We start from the raw sequence: 17,280 nt of genomic DNA on the forward strand, positions 1-17,280 counted from the left end.
GAAATATTTTTAATGGTATTTTTAATGGAAACGTTTTAGTGATGGGACTCAGTAGGTTCAGCTGATGATTGGACATGACGATGGTCTTGAACATCCTTTTGAAACTAAATATTTCTACAGTATTACAGAATCTCCTGAGTTTGAAGGTACCCAAAAGGATCACTGAGTGCAACATCTATCTCCATGTACAACCACTCAAAATTCAAACCCAATGTATGGGAGCTTCATCCAAGCACTTCCTGAATTCTTTCAGCTCAGGGCCGTTGGCCACTGCACTAGGCAGCATGTCCCAGGGCCCAACCATCCCTTAGCGAAGAACCTTTTCCCTAACACCTAGCCCCCTAATTAGTGTCTCTGCAAGGCCTCTCTACCCCTGAGACAGTCAACAGCTCCACCCAATTTAGTATCATCTGCGAACTCACCTTGTATTCAAATCCCACACCCAGATCATTACGCTAAAAGAAAACTGTCCCCAAAATAGAAGAATAATTCCACATGATTCCATTTCTTCAACTAGTTTTATTTATTAGCTCATCACAAATGTTTCCCAAGTCATCTGCTTTGCAATGATTTCCCACAAGTACCCATCGATCTGCCAGGACAGGTTACTTGGTATCTGGGGTAAGCAATGCTATGTTTTAATCATTTCTCATGTGTGGACACCATCAATACCCCTAAATCACATGTGGTTTCTACATACAGACCAACACAATGCTGCTGAATGAAGCACTCAAGTATCTGCAAGACTTTTTCCTCCCTAAGGCAAATGCCACAATGCCAAGTCACCAGTCCAGGCAACATTAGAAGTAATTCTAACAAGTGACAGAACAAATTCATGTACTGTTCAGCTGCCAGAGCAGAGAGTGAACTGAATAGACTGCTGCTGATGTTAGCTTAGCTACACACACAAATGGGGGCTTGAGAAATGAAGAAGATCTTTGCATTTGGAAAGGAGGGCTAAGGTACAAAACTTGTCTTCTGCAGATATGGCTGGATGCAACAGAAAGTGCCACTGATTTATTCACTTTGACAGAGAACAAATAATTCAAACAAATATAGAGGAGGAAAGCATCCCTACTGCAAACCAAAATCAAGTGCACGCATGAAATGACAATAATCATTTCCAACCACAGGTGTAAGTACTATGGCTTTCCCGAAGTGTTTGAGCAGTCTAAAAGCATTTCCCTGCCTGAACACTTGGGAGCATCTGCTGAGTTCATCTATGTGTGCCACATGCCACAGATGAAACTGCTACCAAAGCATCAGCCAGCAGGTGCTCACCTCTGGAAGACAGGGATTGTTCTGTCAGCCACACAGGGTTTGGCTGGCTTGTTTTTTAAACAAAGGTACATGGATATGTCTAAGGACCAAAAGTTCATTGCAAATATCCTTATAACTTGTATCTCTCATGTGCAGCTACTCAAATAAAATAATTTCAGACCCATATGACTACATTTTGAAGCAAGAAACAATTCTGGACAAATGTAAAATTAGTCTTTTTCTGCACCTAACCGCACACAAACAGTGACGAAACAAGCTTTAAAGAAGAAAATACATTTGTTTCATCATTTTGTTAACTTTCCTATTAATCAATGTTCAAGACACATAGAACAGATGCAGTTTTTCAGTAAGCATTATTGACATACATACGCACTATACATTGCCATCATAGCTTTAAAATTAGACAGAAAGGTGTCTATTGCTAAGGCTAAACCCAGTCCCAGCTCTGTAATTCACATACAAAATGCAAGCCAGGTAACAAAATCAGTCATTACTAAAATTACTAAACCACTTTTAAATTAATTTCAAAAGCAAAGATTAATATGAAAGCACATTCAAGCACATGCCATTTTAAACTGTCAGGCTGAACACTGAGTATCAGGTCTTCTAAAAATCTCCTCTTCCTTGCCAACAGGAGAAAGAGAAATCTTTTGTTTTAGCTGCAATATTTTTTTTGGAGGTTCACCACCTCTCTCCTTAAACCTGTACTAACAAAAGAGCACCTGCAAAGTGTTTGAGGAAGCCTGCAGTAGGACCTCCCAGAAGGATGCGAGGTGAGCTCCAAATCCTAAATGGCCCCACACACCATGGCCATAGAATGTTGAGAAGCACAACAAGCTTCAGGCTGCCCCTCTTTTTATTTTTTATTTTTCACATTTCCTTGAAGTGTTCTTGAAAAATAGATTGGGGGGCAGGGAGGTGGGGCTAGAGCAAATGCTTTTGAGCTGCAAAGCTAAGCCATCTACTTACAGGCAGTTTCTTTAAGCACGCTACATCACCACCAGATTCTCCAATGATGAGAGTCATATGAGGAGGCAGCACACAGCTCAGCTAAGAAAACACAGTACCGTGTGCTAAGCTAATCCTGCACCTGTGATATGTTATTCAGCAGCAAAGAAATGCAGTCCAAGCTGCCCCTGCCTAATAGAGCTCAGCTGTTTTCATCAGCCCTCTCTTTGATTGCAAGCTGGCAAACAATGTTGTTTCAGCCAAGTACAAAGCACTGTTCAGGCTGCATAGGATGTGACAGTAGAAAGGTGAAAGAAAAAGAAAATCCTGGAATTACAAATAAAGTAGAGATACTGAGTAATACAGAATTTGTAACTACTTCCAGATGGCTACACCCAGCTTCCAAGGGTAGGATGTGAAACACACACTGGAACTCCCCATTTCCTTCCCAGCTCCCTTTAAAGTGTGTCTGCTTGTGTCAGAGATATACCACTGTACCCTGGCTCCCATGTATCCAGTCCAACACAAGGCTTCCAATCAGCAGAACTGAGAGAAAGTTTTGATGGTTTCTCTGTTTCCTGTGGTTTACCTTTTAGGCACGATAAAAACTAGCGATGGAGAGCAGATGATGTTTAATTAAAAGACATGGCCTACAGCCAAGGATTTTTATTTTTATTTTTATTTTTTTAATAATAGAAAAAGCCACCAAAGAGGTCTTCAAATCTCTGCTGCGACGTACAGCTTTTCAGAGCACATAACAGAAACAGGAACAACAAAAAGATAGGAAATAATAAAAACTATGTGCAAAGAGGAGGAAAATCTGATCCCTTGTTAGAAAGATAGCAAAAATTCTGGTAAGTTTTTAATTCCAAGGTAGACACGCAACAGTTTAGAGCAATCAATTGTCCTGATACTTGTCTTCAAGATTAACCGGTATTTAAAATACCCTGTAATTATGATCTGCAAAGGCACTGAACAAAACAGCATTATTTATTTCATATATATACATATATTTGTCAGAGTATTGAATTTAGTTAGATTTTAACACAATGAAATCTTATAATAGACATTTATTCCAGATAACATGGTCGCTTAATGTCTTACACCTCCTCCATATAACACATAACATCTACCATTTCCAACCTCATATGTAACTGTTAGAATTAACCTGTAGTTAGGGTTTCTAATAAGTTTTTTTCTTTCTGCAAACCTGAGATGCTGCACTGACAATGTCCTTACAGCATTTTCTACTTAAATGCTTTCCTCTACAAAATGTTACTTTAATTTCCACTCCATCGTTATCTAATCTAATTCCAAGTTTGCAAACTACTAATGAAAATAACAGGAATTGGAGTATTGGGAAATTATGTATCTGATTTCTTGTTGAATGTTTACTGTTGTTTTTGTTTACCAATGAGATTATTTCTAAGTAAGTACATTATGTTTATTTTATTTAGGTAAAATGTATGTTTTAGAAGAACTATATTCTTATGAGAAAATGTTCAAAACTAGTCTGGAACTATCCAGATTTTCAGTTCATTTAGTACAGCAGGGCTCCCTTGTCAGAGTGTTGAGTGAAAGCAGCACAGTTCTTAGTGTGACAATCAAACTTAGGCATCTGAATATTTGATTTGATGTAGAGAAGGGAAGGGAAGGAATAAAACCTTATGCAACATCAATGTCAAAATAGCCCAGTGGCTTCAACTTTCCATTTTCAAGTATATATATATACATAACCCTTATAAATACTCTATTTTCTTTTTTAAAGCATCCTTAACTACTTTCTTCAAGTTGCTCAATACAACCCTCTGTTACCAGAGGTAACATTTTAATCCTTCTCCTTCCACTCTGTTTTGTGTGTTCCTGCTGCAGCTCTGCTTTAGAGAGCTACTGATCTCTGCCAGCAAGATCACAAGCACCATGTGTAAAAGACACATGACCTACAATACTCTGCCAGTGTAATGGACCAGCATGAAATTCCTTGAACTCCCTGGTGGTGCTGCTGACAGCCATCGCACTTCTCCTGTTTAGATCCAAGGGCATCCCACTTGTTGCCTTGTCTTGTCATTTATTTTTTCTGTATTATCATATTCTGGAGTAACTATATGAGAAGGAAGGAGGAGGTAACCCCCATGTTTTGGTCTCCCTTTCCATGCTTTCACAGTTCTCCTAAAATGAGGTTACATTCAGATGCTGAGATGAACTACAGAGCCAATTTGCTTTACATTTCATAAGGTAAATATGTAATGCGGTAAGTCAAAATGAACCAAAATAATCTAAAGCAGCCCTTCTCTCTCACCCCTATTGCAACCACATACACTCCAAAGTGACATCTCATTCTACAGCCAGGGAATGGTGACCCTCAGGTCACAGGTTTATTCATCTGGTTAGCCCCCAGCTCACTTCTACTTCACATGTGAGCCCAGTCTTTACAAGAGGAAAAGGTCTGTACTGTGTTTATTTTTGCTTCAGTTGGAGCCTGGTGCAAGTCAGCCAGCTCTTTTGGCAGGAGAACGTGGGACAAAGTGGAATGGGGAACTTCAACCAGCAGCCCAAGCTCTTCAACTCCAAAAACCAGAGTTCAACAATGAATTACCTGACACTGGAGATCAAATAAAGATCAAAACAAAGAAATTCAGTGGTTGTACCACTGTGTAAAGGAACAGGAACTTACCTGTGATTTTTCAAACCAGGTGCCCTCAATCTGTGTTATCCACACACCTTTAAATATGAATATTCAAGACAATGTGACTAGAGACTAGGTATGGAGACTGCTTTGCATGTCAGCAGCAAAAGCTGACCTAAAGCAAGCAAAAGCTTGCTGCTGGATTGCTTATCTGAAACTAGAACCTTGTACCAGCTGAAACTCTTCAAGCAGATATTCACCTTGCACCATCTGTATCTGCAACTTACAGTAAATACTCTTTTCTCAAGTAAAAGAACTTAGGTCAAAGATCATACGGAGAAGATGGCAGAAAGATAGAACATTAATGCTCACAGCCACAAGGCATTATTGCTTTATTGTTCCCATTTCAAATTTTGTTCCAGAGGTTATAAAAATACAGCAATTCCTACAAGTGTTAAATCTACTCCTTCTTTTTCTTTTTATTTTCCCTGAAGCATGCACTTAATCCTATCATAATGGAAAGGCTACCACTCTACTACATTCAGGAATCATGCCAAGGAAATTGTCAGGAAAATGTATTGGGAGGGGAGGGGGGGTGGAGAGAAAGGCATTTTACTTTCATTAATACATTAAAATGTCATAAAAATGCTACAGCACAAAATGCAGTAATTGCCAGCTGCTAAATTGTTTTCTCATCCTCTTTCAGCCCTCAAAATAATGCCTTCTTTAGGCTCACTGCCAGCGATGTTTGGAACATTAAAAATATCCCCAATTTCTGTGGAGATTTTATGTGGCAAAATGTGCTCTGATGGGCAAGACTGAAGCAAACCTAAGAGAAAAGGGGTACTATTTACTTTAATGTTGAGAGAAACAAGACTGCTGCATGTTTTCAACTTATCCGTGGGTTTCTATCTGTATTTGTAGAAGGATGGTCCAATGATAGGAGGTTAGAGGTGGCTGAGGACAAATTTGGGTTCCCAATTAACACTCATGAGCCATGGAAGCCTTGTCTGCTAGGCGCCATCACACACAAACTATCCTCCCACAGCACAGGGCCCTTGCTCTCGGCTGGGTTCAGTGTCTCCTTACTTGCTCAACAGTATAAGCAGAGGGATCATTAGTTATGACTGGTAGAGTCTCGGAGATAATGTTGACTCTTATTTCAGGAACTATTAAGCTATAAACACTGCTCTGAAAGCCATTTATCTACATTTGAAGATAAACAGAGAAGCCACTCAATTAACTAGATTGCAAGAAAAAAGCTACAGATGCCAAACTGTGCGACTTTAAATTCCAAAAAGGAAAATGTGTGCATTTAATAAGCATAATTTTCTGCCACAAATTTACTGACATGGAAGTTCATAAGCAGTACAACTTAACCACTCTGCAATATTCAAGAAAGGAACACAAATCAAAATGTAATTACAAAACAGTTAATTCCAAGGGATGCAAATTATATTCACTTGGAGTTCGTGAGTTACTACCAGAGATATCAGTGTTGAAGTATAGCATTATAAAGTGGAAATCCTTGTAGAAAAATATTCAAATTTCATCTCCACATCACTGTAATATGAAAATCTGATGCTATCAGAGACTTTTGAGTGTGTGATAAACGCTGAACTTGTCATGCCTGAATCCACACTTGCTAGGGATAACATTCTTGCCCGGATAAGCAACAGAGTATGAAATTATTTTCCTGAGTCTTGCCAGCTAACCCTTTTTTCTGGTTGTTTTTTTTTTTTTTTTAGTGAATACTATTCATCTGTTTGGCATTATCTCTATGAGATCTTCAAGATACTAATATAGTAAAATCAAGAGGAAAAAAAGCACCATCACTGAAAAGCACACCCACAAAATAGTTTCCAATATCCTTTACAAAGACATAAGATGCAAGACGTTCTGAGTTGGGAAAAAGGACTTTTTTTTTTCCTCTTGGTCACAACAATTAAAAACCTGATCTTTCCTTGTGCTTACAGATGCCAGCACCTTTCAAGGCAGCTCAGGGGTCAGAATGGGGAACACACAGGTGTGCAGTGTGTTGGCAGCTGAAATCTTGTGAGGTTGCACTGAAATCCTATCCCTCCCCTCCACATTCCTGGAGGCATTATAAATGCTCCCTGAAGGAATATTACCCTAATGCAGACTAATTTTCCGCAAACAACCCCAACCTCATTAAACCTCTTCTTTATCAGCATTGTTCAAAGCTGTTTTTCTGGTAATATTGAACTCCCTTACGCCTGTCTCAGAAGAAAAGCAACTCCTTTTATGTTATCTCTGGTATCACTTCTCCTATTCAGGTCCACTGGCACTACACAATAGATTCAATAAAAATATTCAGTTTCATCATACGGTAGTAATGTCCTAAAGAATACGACACAGAGATTAAGAGAGAGAGGTTATGTTCCCATAAATAAATATAGAGTAAAGGCACTGTTCTCAAAGCAGGGTCTGATAGATTTATATTGGTGACTCATCCAGTTGGCAAGCAAGCTGAAGTGAATTAGCAGGACAGTATTCCCAAAGCAGGTGTTCTCCTGGAACTGTGGTTCCTCACGCTTCCGTAATGACCTCCTATTCTTCCCTAGACAAATCCTTTTGGCCTTGAGTTCAAATTTAATTCTCTTAACATGAATATCCACTGCCATTAAAATCATTTAAAAATGTGAATATGTTTTTGCCTAGCAAAAAGAACTAGCTTGCACACAGGTATATTGCAATGGAGCATAACATAATAATGAGGCTGAAAGAAATTAAGTTCTCTTCCCAAGGTGACAACGAGCTTATTACTGGGCCTCATCCCAGATGGTCTGTGATGCATCTTGCCCATCTGTGAATCACTGATGCAAATATTAATATTCTTTTAAAAGTGCTTCTGGCTTGCAGATGAAAATCATTATTAAACGATCGGCCCAAGGATAGCATATAGGGATTCCCTCTTCCCTTAATCTATTCAGATTTTCAGGAATAGCCTGAAATCACACATACAACACAGGATAACAGACTACAGAAAGGAGACAGCCAGAGAGCATCTGTCTAATGCAAGCATAACCTAACAACAATCCTGAAATGATAAAACCAGTTGGGTTTTACTTGCTCTCAGGAAAACAGTAGAAAAAAATAGTGCTTTAATGTCCTTGATTCTTCTACCTGCTGCTCAACATACAAGTAGCCAATAGTGACTGCCACTGACAGGACACTGGCAAAATGAAATGCAGGCTAAAGACATGGAGAAGGCAAGCCATGCAGACGCACATTTTGGCCAGTTCACTGCAAGCTTGTAGGGAATCTTTAGAAGGAAGCAAAACCATAAATAAATAAACTAGGGGAACAAAAATTGTGCTGAAACAATCACTGGGAAAATGAAGTGTCTGAAATACTGAAATAATTCAATATTGGCAGTACTATTCAACATGGTAAGGTCAATATCAGCACTGCAGGCCCTTATAGCCACTGGTCACATGTGAACAATGAACATAAATGTGAGGTATAACACTGTCATCATATGCAATAGAAAGATGTATTAAATGACTTCTTAAGTGAAAATCACTGTCTGTGAACACTTATGAAGCAAGCCAAAGCAATGGTCACATCTAGGACAGCCCTAGGCAAAAAAAACAAACAGCCACTCCATCCTCCAGACAGCTCAATTACAGACCCTACTGCAGAGAGAGGCAATGTGCAATACTGTAAAGTGCATGTGTGATGCTGATACCCACATGGCATCAGCCAAAGCCAGAAAAACTCCTTGTGCTCGTCTTACCACTTTGACAAGGAAAATCTGAGTGTCATATTTGTTTTAAATCATAAAAAACAAACAAATAACAACAACAAAACAGCAACAACAACAACAACAAAAACCAAAAAAACCCAATGTTCCTGTACTTCACTGTTCAAATTACTCTGTCTTCTTTCATAACTACATCTTTTAAGCACTTCTATCTTTTCATCTTTTGATTTTCTTTTTGCTGTTGTTGTTACCTTCCTGGGATTTTCTTTTAAATAAACCAAATAAGTTTCTTTCTAATAACTCATTTCCCCCAGTTAACATTCTCCCGGTCTCTCTCTCTCTCTCAACTGCCTTTCTACTATTTTCTTCTAAATCTTATCACTCTTCCAGTCTCTCTCTCCAAAAGATCCTTGGATGAAGTCCCTGATCTTTTCTTTCTTCTCTCATTTATTTTTTCCTCACTTCCTAAAATATTTGTCTAAACCACCTAATCCCTTTTTTTGGGGGGAGTGGGGAGGGGTCAGCCTTTATAGCTATCTCCCATTTTCATACCGATCTAAAAGCATAAGTGATGCAGACTATAAATTATGCTTAAATTATGCCATATTAAGTATACCACCTTGGTACACAGGAAAGTATAATATTTACCTTTCTGGAGGGAATGTCTTGCATAGATGAGTGGTCAGAATCACAGTTTGTATGCAATATGTGTGCTTGTGTATGCAATACCAGTAGACTTCCATAACTGCTGCCTAATCCCCATAGTTGTGACTGTCTGATACAAAGCATTTCAACAACATTCAGCACTGACTCAAAACATTCAAATCTTATATATCTCCATTGCAGAAAAAGAAGTTTTGGGCTCCCACTTTCAAGTAAGACTCACTCTATTTTTCTTGCAGCTAGCCCTCCCTTACAATAGAGGGAGAGAGGTTGTGTATACTTTTCACAGAAAACAGAGATAGGAGAATACAGGCTGCCAAGCTATGTATTTCAGATGAGATCCAATCTGAAGTGCACTGAGCTTCCATTAGTCCATTAAAATTTGATTAGAAGCCTCAGTCTCAATGAAAGCCAATGAGAAGCAGCAACTAATGCCAGCAAAACAGAATAGTGTACATCTTCCCAACACCTCGTGAAATTGCACAATAGTGGCAATGTCCACAGATACGAATAAAAAATCAGAAATAGATTATTCATTTTCTCTTTAGTTCCTTTAGAAAGATGAAAAATGTCATTCAGCTGAAATTTTCCATCCTTTGGTCCATTCAATCTCTAAAAATATTCGAAGTCATAAGAACAAGGGGCCTATAGCAAATATGTGTTTCAAGCTGAGATGCTGTGTAACTTCAGAGAGAAAGAAAAATATTTTCCCAAGCTTTCAACTTTTCATTTGTATAAAACAGTTTATTTTATAGCTAGGTAAAGATGTAAAATTAAACTTCTTCATTACCGTAATGTACTGTAACTCACTATAACACTGTTAACATAACTAAATGCATGAATTGTGCAACATTTTCCATCAAAATATATAAGGGAATAGATGCCAAATATAGGATAAAAAAATAAAATAACAAGTCAGCTTTCTTCTATAAAATAGCAACATTCGTAAAGAATGTGTTGGTGGTCAAGTCTTTGACAAAAAAGAGGTTGTTTCCTTGCTACATAGTCTGATTATTGGTCTGGTCAACCTTTAGGAAGGATCAAGAAAAAGAATTTGGATATTTTGTAAATATGCACAGGGGATACTGTTTTCCTATAAAGTCACATGCAATTCCTCACTGCAGACTTGTATTTCTTGTTGCTGCGTATTTCATGCACCAGTGCTAAATGAATGCCTTACTGCACTCTGCAGTACTAGAACAATTTTCTATGACCCTTTCCAGGGTGGGGACAGCACTGGATCAGTCAACCAGCATCACCAAACAGAAGGAGAATGAAAAGGGTAAATTGAAAAGGTTTTTTAAGAATGATGGTGATGACCATAAAAATTCATTCACTATCAGGCATGCAATACTCTACATGAGTTGTTCTGTAATGCCTTCTACTGATTTCCATGGAAACTACAACAGGTACAAAGAGCACAACAACATTGTTTAATACAGAAAATTCACAGCTACAAAAAAGAAACTATTTTTCAACAAAATCACTACTATTAACCATGCATTTATGCCAGTGATGAACAAGTACCTGCATGCACTTGTAAAAATCTGCACCAGCAAAGGTGACACAATATTTCATATCTGCTATGACAGCATCATTGCTAGGAATATATTGTCCATGCAGTCCATCTTTCATCACCTCAAACAGATATTTGTCAGAAGGCACCAAATCTAGACAATACGGTGGGTGCAATACGACAGTCCAGCCAAGATATGTTGCTCCACAGTCTTCAAACTGGTTGTCTGAACACTTCTTTTTTCTAGGCTCAAAGGTCACTCTGATGCTGTTGAGAGTAGTCAATTGAACAAAACAACATCTGACAACCCATCACCACTGAAGATCTTCATTTGACTCTACAATCACCTTCTGGAGACATGGTGAATATTTCTCTTACTTTCTACTAAGAGTCCTTGCTTTTATTTCCTATCTCCTTTTTATCACCCATCTTCCCTTCCCCATCTCCCTAAGCTACTAGGATACATAATAAACTTGTCCTGTTTGTTTAAGACCCATTGTGTCTAAATCTCACTTTCGGCTATACATATATATAAAAGAATCTCCTCTCCCTCCTATTATTGGAGCAAGACACCAGTTTGGGGCTTGGCATTATAGTATTGCAAGAGAAAGGCTATCTTCTTCTTTGGCCTGACTCTGGAAGTTCAACCCTTCAGCTTAGTTAGTATCATGACGCAGTGGTCAGAGCTGATGGTTTGTAGGGGTTCCAGGAAATCCACAAGAATCACTCCTTTCCTATCCCAAAAGACACTTTACCCACCAAGGGCTGTGACTTGAACTTTAGTTAGATGGGGAATTCACATTAGCACTCCATGGACTGCTGTTTTGACTCCTGCTTGTAGTGATGATACCACATGTCATCACCGATAATGATGTGATCCAGGTAACCATTACCTCCAACCCTGTATTGGTTCAATACCTCCTAAAAAGCTTGCATAGTATTCTTCCTGTTCCTGTGTGAGCATTCATGGAACCTGCCTGGTGCAAACTTTGTGATATTCCAGTGTTGCCACCATCAGTTCCAATGCACTGAAGATGCAGCTCTGCACATAGTTCCCTAGTCATAACTTGCTGATTCATGTGGATGAAATGACTGAGACACTTTTCCTTTCATTGTGTGATAGCAGCTTGATCATCTAGAATGTGGCCTGTCTTTAACGTCTCTGTTACTACTGCTGAGATGCACCACCTACCATGTCACTGCACTCACATCCACTATTTGCTCTCCAGAAAAGTTCAATAAGCATCAATGAATGGCAGTAGGTGCAGTTTTTTCCACATGCAAGAATTCAATGATGCTCCTTTGCTTTGTACACACTCCCATGCCAGATACTACTTTGTGAGACTGCCCCTGTGTTGTCATCTGTTGCACAGCAACACAATGTAATGGGATACTGGCAGGAAGGTTCAGCCTCTGCTGTCATACCACCAACATCTGCCTCTGATGTCATGGGCCAACTTAATAAAACAGTAGGCATTCCTTTTGCAGGAGTCCCCATACATTCATATACCAGTTTCCTTTCCAAGGTAGCTTCCCCTTGGACTGAAGGTAGAAAGTAGTGGACACAAGTACCACCTGTGTGCATGAAAGAATCGGTCCCACTCACCTCTATGCCTTAAAAAATAAAAATAAAAAAAAAAATAAAGGCCACCTGATTCAGCACAGGACACAGATTTTTTCACCTTCAGCTACCAGTACATCCAAGGAAAGTAGATTATAAGATTTGGAACTGAATTCAACAGAAAATCAATGGATGTGTGTGACATCAGTATGTTAATTTTAGTAACATTCTTCAGGAAAATGAACTGTAGTTAAGTAACCAGCAAATCTTTCTCAAAAAACATTTACTTAGAATACTCCACTTACACAGCCATCTATATGCAATGCCTCTTCTTTCACAGACACAAATTACATGTAAAACAGATGGCCAAAAAAACAAGAACATCACTGAGAAAACCAGCAGAAACTATGAATAACTTTTGCTAAATCAATAGCAATCTACAGCTGTAGGATCCTGTTTAGGAACTGTGAGGCACACACCTCATCTGATGAGTTGTAGCAAGAACTATACGGGAGAGTATTCTGTTAGTTTTACCTCGGAATTTGGTTTAAAATAGAAGTTTAAAAAAACTTGACTATAAACATGATGAAAATATCCTCAGCATCAGGCTAACACTATACACTTTATTTTTGTAGTAAACAATATCCATTTAACCTCAAAACAAACAAGAACAAACTTTTAATGCTTATTTGACATAATAAGTTTAAGAAATTTCTGTTTAGAACAGTCCAGAATGTACTTGGAGAGAAAAAAATATACATATTTTCTTGTATAATCAACCACATTTGTTATCCAGCACTAGAATCCTCATATGAACATAAATGTCATAAATCACCAAAGCGTAAATGACATCGGTATCTGTTTGTGATTTATTCTACATCCTGTCTGCTGCAGTTTCAATAGGCTGTGATACTCATCGTAAAAATAAAAAAAGGGCACACTTCTTCAGTTTTATCCTCAACAGCACTGTTGATGAGAGTTATTAAATTGAGCTGATTAAATTCCAAAGCTGGCTACATTTCAGGGGAGAATCAGTGATTTTTGCTTCTACACCTTCTGTAAAAGATATGATGTAAAATCTTCACCTGTTTAGATAACCTAAATCTAGATAACAAAATCCTGGCTTTGCACTGAATTCCTGTTGCTTTCTCTTTGTCATTTAGGGAAAGTCAATTAAAAAATTATGTATTGCAGTAATTCCCCTATTTCTCACCTAGAACTTAGTCTCCACTGAAAATAATCTGAGTTATGCTGTTAAAACTGAATGTAAAACCAAGTCCAGCATGCACTGTAATAGGTTTATGGGATTTCTTTTGATTTCTTATTCAACAATGAATGAGAAATACTAGGGAGGGCTTGGGAAGAAGTCAAAATCCTTGACTCTGAAACCTCACACCATTCAGAAACAGCTTATTAGGAAAAACAGCACTCTAGCATCATATTTCTAATTCCCTTCACTAGTAATAAAATGTTTTCAGATTCAGCAATAATATTAATCAAGTGTTTTAAGACCTCGTTTTCCCTTCCCTGCAATCCTGTGCCCTCAGCATTCCCAGGAGCTTTTGTTCCTGCCAAAGGCAAATTCATTTTCTACCCTTAACATTGGTGGCACAACGGGGCCCAGCACACTTTTAGCGAGGACCAGATGTTCTTTACATAGAACCTTCTATGAGAATAGCCCAAACCAAAATTCTGCCAAATTAAAAGTGAAAAGAACATGCTTTTCAGACATGCTTACAAGAAACCAGCACAATTGAGTTACTCTGCCTGAACATTGTATTTCCTGCACAATTCCATAAAGTTCTATAAAACAGATTCTTTCTGTGATTTTTTGTGTGCTCCTTTCAGAGCCCTTTTAAACTATTTGAAGAAGAAAAAAAGCCACGTACTCTGAAAAATTCCTTTGTACCCACTGCACCACGAGTTAAGCATCACCAAGAGACACCAGGGAAAACTGTGGAGAACTATTTACAAAACAGATACATTAGAAAATTTGATATATAAATTTGCTGTATTTTCCTCATCTCGCTGAAGAACTTGTTTCTCCTAGCTGTTCTTTGCATGCAGATACTATCCACTGCTCAGTTTGTACTACAGCAAACATAGATCACACCAATGTTTCCTCTCCAACCATTCTTCCCTTTCAGGAGAAGGGCAACTTAATACTCCTTCAGACACCAAGCACCCCCAAATCACACACAGGGGTAACCGACAGGTACAGCCAGACTTTCTCCAATCAAACAAGCTCAGAGATTTTGAGAAGCTGATGCTCAGCTTCATCAGTCTAAAAGCTTTCCAGAAGTTCATTCAGGGAGAAGAGATGGAGGACAACGCACTCGAGCAATTAGCCATGTTTACAAACTTCTCAAACCTCTGGCAATTCGGATATAGACAAAGGGCTCCACAGACAACAGTGACCCAAACTAGGAAACTCTTCTTTCCAAAAGCAACTGCCTTTTCCAAATTCCTCAGCAGCGAGCTTTCTATATTGCTTCTAATTTTCTAGGTCATTCATTGAGGGTCCTCTTGGTCTTCCAAACCCAAACAACATGAGCTGGGGTTTCCATGGGCTATAGGGATTATTTTCAGAAAAAGAAAATAAGCAATGGAAATCTAAGTGCAAATAATCCCCAAAGATCAGATTTACATGATTTAATCCGTAAATAAAGCAGAAGTAGAGTTCTGTGGATATAGGGTAGGACTCTTATGTGAGCTGCCAAAGTCTAGTCATCTATGCTTTCTCTCACATTATTCAGACTTTTATAACAAACAAGCATCTTATGGACCTCTCTAAACATCTAAATACTTCTAAAACTTCTTTTCCCTTTGACTATTGATGCTGGATACATATAAGCAGGAAAGAAGAGGAGACAAATTGTACTCCCATAGGTTGGGTACACAACTCACTTTTTACACTTTACAATTAGGAATTAGAAGCAGGTAACTTCTTCCCTGATTTCGCTTTGCAAAGAAAAATGGGACATGGTATTCAAAATTCAGATGTTCTTCGATTGGGTGCTGCTTCAGCCAGAGTCTCACTAGGATGTTGGTGGGAATCTCTGCCTCCAGAAATGCTGAAGGCACAACCTCTCCACCCCACCAGACCCAACTATTCCTCCTACATAAGTCCTAAGACATATATTTTGGGCCAAAGCAGACTGCTCTGATTCAGCTAGCAGTTCTGTAATACAACACAGAGGCTGAAGGAGATATAAACTATTTACCTTACCTCTACACACAGTATTTTTGCAGGCCAACCTTCTCAGTCTGTATGTTTATAACACTCTCTGCTGCAACTCAGAGAGATGGAGACACCAAGCAGATTCTATATGGGGAAAGCAATAACTGATTGGGACTTCTGGCCTGGAAGGAGCTTTGTTTAACTTGCAAATAGTTTGGAGAAGTAGCACAGCCAAGTGCATTTTTATTTTTATGTCACAAATGATGCTACAATGAGAGTAAGGAGGAAAAGCCACAGATTCAAAGGAGGTCACATGGAAATTTATAAATAAATAAATAAAGCGTGTGCCCAAACTTTAGGATGAAAAGAATGGGAAATTTCAGATTTGTTTACTAAATAAAAGAAAAAAATAGAAACTAAACTTAAATAAGCTTTTGAAGATTCCCCCAAACATTTCCTAAAAAAACTGTTGAAGTCAACTTGAATGCCTGTTGTTCAGCCCAAAGTATTTTGTTTCTATACTGAAGTATTTACTGCTTCTTGAAAACACCACATTTTTGCTTTTGGTGCGTACAGCCAGGTCAGCGTCTACATAGAAATGTTATTTGGAAATAAAAGTATTTACATTTCATTGAGAGCTATCCCTACAGTTTTTCAAAAATCCTCCTTTTCTTTAACAGAAACTGTTACGCTTAACTCCAATTTATGAATACCTCAGGCCTAAAAAGTAAAAGCTGATCTGCACCATCTTAAGTTTATTGTCTTGACTTTTTCCATCAGCTCTATCAACTGTACCACTTTCCAAACTTACAGGAAACAAACTGAGGTCAATACTGTTCATTAAGACTTTTCTATTGTAGCTGTAAATTTTAACAGGATACTAAGATCAAGCATTAGACTGAAATATATATATATATATATACACACATATATATAAAAGTATATATATACATATATACAAATGTTAAAAATAAAGTGCCTCTAAAGAAGTAGAAATGCTAAGGAATCAGCACTTAGAAAATTCTCAGTATGTCACAATAGGTGTTTATTCCCGTAATAACGATATACCAATTTACATATCTTTAATTATAAAAACCTAAAAGATCTCCATATATCTGTGAAATCAGTGACATAATGGGCTTCAGTTAAAATACATAATGAATATTTCATCCACTCAGCGTTCAAGATTTTGTCACATGGAGTTAAGCTACTGGTGGCAAACTTTCCTGCTTTGCAAATTCACCTCCCAGGTTGGGTCTCATCAAGATGACTGTGAGTCACTTAAAAGTAATCTTGGGTTTTAATAAAGCTTCATACAAATCACACTCTTTGTTGTTTTTGTTATTGTTGTTTATTTAAATACATGATGAGGCTGCAGTTCTACACTGATGGGTCAGTTTCAAGGGAGAAAAAAGAACTTCAGCAAGAGCTGATCAAACGCATCAACCAGGGGACACACACTGTTTTCCCAGCACTTCATGGAAAAGTGGTATTTAAGAAGGAAGAAAATAATTAGAGCAACTCTTTGAGCCAAACCCAGCATTCAAGCACACCATTCTTTCCAAAACATCCTACCTCGTGGCAAACCTTGTGGGGTGTTTCACAGTTTAATTAACACAGAGCTGCTTGGATTTTATAATGCAGAGGATATCCAAAGACACACATCTTTTCAGACTCTGGGTGACTATGTGCAAAATAGCAACAAATCAATTACATCTGGATTTGCTAGTAAACAGTTGTATTCTTTAGCTTCAAGTATCAGACATTTAGCATTAGT

At 38.2% G+C, this 17,280-nt stretch overlaps 1 protein-coding gene across 7 annotated transcripts in view; it reads right to left on the minus strand.

Annotated features, from left to right (window-relative positions):
- The window catches only part of BMPR1B (bone morphogenetic protein receptor type 1B), a 233,994-nt gene that overhangs the window by 37,099 nt on the left and 179,615 nt on the right, over positions 1 to 17,280 (minus strand). For 2 of the 7 annotated variants that reach the window (XM_072334637.1, XM_072334640.1), the window contains exon 1: positions 2,251 to 2,374. The exons of 4 other annotated variants lie outside the window; for them this stretch is intronic. The gene's annotated coding sequence lies outside the window, so the exon portion shown is untranslated. Of the gene's footprint in view, positions 1 to 2,003; positions 2,097 to 2,250; positions 2,375 to 17,280 lie in introns of those variants that run through there. One more of the 7 variants, XM_072334638.1, reaches the window with a different exon arrangement.

This window comes from Excalfactoria chinensis, chromosome 4 (assembly GCF_039878825.1).
Source record: "Excalfactoria chinensis isolate bCotChi1 chromosome 4, bCotChi1.hap2, whole genome shotgun sequence".
Taxonomy (NCBI): domain Eukaryota; kingdom Metazoa; phylum Chordata; class Aves; order Galliformes; family Phasianidae; genus Excalfactoria; species Excalfactoria chinensis.